The following is a 4,455-nucleotide window of genomic DNA, read 5'->3' on the forward strand; positions in this document are numbered from 1 at the left end:
GTATAATTAATTTAATACCTAGAATGGCTTTGTGGTGGTTCCTTTTGAGATCTTCAAATATAGGTGCCCAAGAGCAAAGGGGTGCAGCGCGTTTCCTGACAGTGGAAGGAATGCGGGGAACGGAAATTCACCAATGGATGGCACAAGAGCACGGAGATCAGTTCATGTCCGTTCCAAGGATCAAGGCGCGGCACAAGCGATTCACGGAGGGATGGATATCGTTGGTCGATGACGCACGATCTGCAACGCCTTATCGCACTACCTTTGTCCAGTAGGTTGATGTCCCTCATGATTGAAAACTGGGGAGTTATGGTGGCAGCCATTGCCTCAAAGTCAGTCTGAGAGTTGGAATTGTGGCGGACATTCAGTGTCTTCTCTACACTATATGTATATACATAACTCCCCTCCGTGGGTATGTGTACCTCGGCTGTATACCAGTGCTTCAGTTTAACTAATAAAAGTGCTACATACCAGTTTCATTCACAAAAATGAATGGATAACTCAGTGAACTAAAACACCAAAGAGCGGTTTCAGTTGAATGAATGGATACACGTGGCTCAGTTGACAGAAGAACTACAGACTGGTTACTTTTGAAAAGAAAGATGGAGTAATTCAGTCAGTTGTCAAAACTACAGTGAACTGCGTCGACTGTAGTCATTCAGCTGCTCCGACAGACTGGTTTCACTCAAAAGAATGAATACATAATTCTACCTATATGTAAAACTGCCAACAGCCTTGCCGCAGTGGTAACACCGGTTCCCGTCAGATTAACGAAGTTAAGCGTTGTCGGGCTGGGCTAATACTTGGATGGGTGACCGTCCGGTCTGCAGAGCGCTGTTGGCAGGCGGGGTGCACTCAGCCGTTGTGAGGGAAACTGAGGAGCTACTTGGCTGAGAAGTAGCGGTTCCGGTCTCAGAAACTGACATACGGCCGGGAGAGCGGTGTGCTGACAACATGCCCCTCCATATCCGCATCCTGTGACGCCTATGAGCTGAGGATGACACGGCGGCCGGTCAGTACCGTTGGGCCTTCACAGCCTGTTCCAACAGAGTTTAGTTTTTATTTGTGAAACTACAACCGAATGAGGTGATTGTATTCCAGTAACCGACGGAACTGATGTCTTCGCTCAGTTATTCCGATCACTACTGTGCAATACTTTCTTCTGAGGAGAGAAATTTCTTCGGTTCTCTCCTTCTGATCGTATGACAGCTGTGGACGATTAAACATGGCATGCTCTGCCACTCCCCAGGTGCTGAGGATGTGTTTAAACGTTGTATCTGGGTTTTCCTTAAGCGTTATTGATACGTTTATGCGTCCAAAAAGAAAAAAAAATGGCTCTGAGCACTATGGGACTCAACTGCTGTGGTCATTAGTCCCCTAGAACTTAGAACGACTTAAACCTACCTAACCTAAGGACATCATACACATCCATGCCAGAGGCAGAATTCGAACCTGCGACCGTAGCAGTCGCACGGTTCCGGACTGCGCGCCTAGAACCGCGAGACCACCGCGGCCGGCGTTTATGCGTCCCTTTCCGCCAACTCTATCTCTGCTGAGGATGAGTTACTTCCTTACAGAGGCGATTCTAGAAGTCGGTCAGAGGGGGAGGAGGGGGGGCGGGGAGAGGGTTTGGGGGACTGGAATATCGCTTAACAAAAGGAGAGTTGGGGTCCTCCACCGACAAATTGATAAAATTTGGTGTTGCTTAAAGTAGTTTTTGGTAACTGTTTTGGAGACCAGGGTAAAAAAGTGTATTAATAACGCCCATTTTAGTTTAAATGATATTTATTGGTTTAGATTGTAAGTTATTTGTCGCTCTTATTCTTTTGTTAAATGTGTTTCAAATACATTACAACCTATATTGCAACATAATTATACAAAAAGAGACTGAATCTGTTGGAGTAATATACTCGCTGATTTCTGAAGTCATTTTATCTCGGAGAATCGAAGAGTTTCAAGTATTTCCATACCACATATATGCCTCGTTTCCGTATCTTGAACCACTTATGAAATATGACAATTGTTATGAAAACATGATTCAAAAGCAGTAAAAACCAATAACTCAAGACTGGAACGAGATACCGTTCTGCTCTCAATTTTAAATAAAAGTTCAATATCCTATCTATATTTCATATACGACAATATGCGAGTTAAAATCAACAAACACAAAGCTTACACAACGCGTTTTTACCGCTGCAAACTCTTTAAACATTAGTGAAATGCTTTTCTTAATCTGTTTGCAGGAAAGTAACTATGGCGAATGACTAAAAGAAATTCAGTCCTTTATCGAGCGAAGCTATCAGACTGCAAGCTGTAAAAAAAGTTAAATTTTTTCAGCATATAGGTTTCTTAAAATCGGATGATGAATATTTCATAGCGGCCAAAACGCCGGCTCTCAGTAGAGATAGAAGCATTTGGCAAGGAGCACAGAGGCAATGACGCCGCGTTCAGCACGGAAAGCAGAGAACAGTCAGAGGGGTAATTCGCTCATGGTATGCTGCGACGACGTTTGGAATTTGAGCGTGAACAGTGACGTCACCACTTCTCCCCGTGCCGGCCGATATTGGAGGCGAACATATCTTCCACCACCAGGATTCTGTAACGAAACGTGTTCGGCCGACCAAGCTTGTGTGCCTAACATAGGCCACCAAATTAATGAAGGCGCTAATAGAAGTCAGTGACCGAGGACTTTGATATCAGATTTATTGTACGATTACACAACTGCAGAACAATTACTGGAAGCAGTTACTTCCATAAAATAGGTAGGAGTATGCGTTCAGAGTGATTTTAAGTGGGACGACCACATAAAATTTATCGCGTGTAAGACAGACGCCAGACTGAGGTTCATTTGAAGAATCTTCAGAAATGTAGTCCATCAACAAAAGAAGCAGCTTTCAAAATACTAGTTCGACGAGTACCTGAATATTGCTCGTCAGCTTGGGATACTCACCTTAATGGTCTTTTCGTGAGATGTATGTAGCAGCAGTTCATGGAATCAATACTAGAAATAAGAATAATCTCCACAAGGCTTTAAAGTCACTTATTCTTGTACAAAAAGGTGTGCATTATTCAGGAACACACATTTTCAATAACTTGCCAGCAGCCATAGAAAACTTAACAACCAATGAAGTTCAGTTTAAGAGAAGTCTAAAGGATTTACTGATGGCCAACTCCTACTCCATTGATAAATTTATCAGTAGAAGCAATTGATTTGTATATATAACTTCTGCACAATTTCAGAGCAGTAATGTGTTCATTGTAAATAAGTGATAAGCGTGCGTGCGTGCGTGTGTGTGTGTGTGTGTGTGTGTGTGTGTGTGTGTGTGTGTGTGTGTAACTACAATCTAACTTCTTCATAGCAGTAATGTGTTCATTGTAAATAAGTATTATAGTTATTGTATTACATGTTTATTACCTTATAAATAAATAAAAACGTTTTTATTTTTAATTCCGTGTATTAGTGTTTGTAAAATGATTCTTTCATATGACGTTCATTAAAAAATGATGATCATTGCACTTGGGACCTGTGGAATGGTACATTCGCTTATTTGTTTGAGTTGTAAATATTTGTTATGTATCATTGTTTTTCTGACATGTTCTACATCCTGGAGGACCTCCTCACTACGGATCAATTGGAATGAAAGTAAATCTAATTTAATCTAAGTCTTCTAGGAACGTGCAGTGTCGGAATTGTAACAGTAGACCATACCGTGACACAGAACGCAGCATGTAGTAAGCGCGAAACATTATAAATAAGCTCGTGGCATATGCTGCGTCCTCCCGAGCAGGCTATGAAGGCCCAACGGTACCGACCGGCCGCCGTGTCATCCGCAGTTCACAGGCGTCACTGGATGCGGATATGGAGGGGCATGTGGTGAGCACACCGCTCTCCCGGCCGTATGTCAATTTTTTAGACTGGAGCCGCTAGTTCTCAGTCAAGTAGCTCCTCAGTTTGCCTCACAAGGGCTGAGTGCACACCGCTTGCCAACAGCGCCCGGCAGACCGGATGGTCACCCATCCAAGTGCTAGCCCAGGCCGACAGCGCTTAACTTTGGTGATCGGACGGGAACCGGTGTTGCCACTGCGGCAATGCTGTTGGCGCGTCACACTCTGGTCTACTGCTAAAATCAGAGAGTGAACGTTCCTAGAAGATTCAACCAATATATTGTTACTACATGTATCTCATAATAAGACCATTAAGGTGAAATTAGAAAGACTCTAGCCCGCACGGAGGTTTACCGGCAATCGTTCTTCCCGCGAACTATACGTGACTGGAACAAGAAAAGGGGTGGAAGTTCCCCACCGTGTGTTTCTGTATGAAATCTAGCCGCCCAGATTTACCTCCCACAGTATAAAAATCTTACGGATTGCCAAAACTATGTACTCACAAACTGTTATCTGACTGAAATTCGTATGCTAACCTTTGACTGAACAGAACCTAAATTGAACTGCAAC

The 4,455-nt window shown here is 43.3% G+C and overlaps 1 pseudogene; it reads right to left on the minus strand.

Annotated features, from left to right (window-relative positions):
- Positions 1–3,982: 3,982 nt before the first annotated feature.
- On the minus strand, positions 3,983–4,100 carry LOC126289065 (5S ribosomal RNA; annotated as a pseudogene).
- Positions 4,101–4,455: the final 355 nt, after the last annotated feature.

The sequence above is a fragment of the Schistocerca gregaria genome, chromosome 1 (assembly GCF_023897955.1).
Source record: "Schistocerca gregaria isolate iqSchGreg1 chromosome 1, iqSchGreg1.2, whole genome shotgun sequence".
Taxonomy (NCBI): Eukaryota; Metazoa; Arthropoda; class Insecta; order Orthoptera; family Acrididae; genus Schistocerca; species Schistocerca gregaria.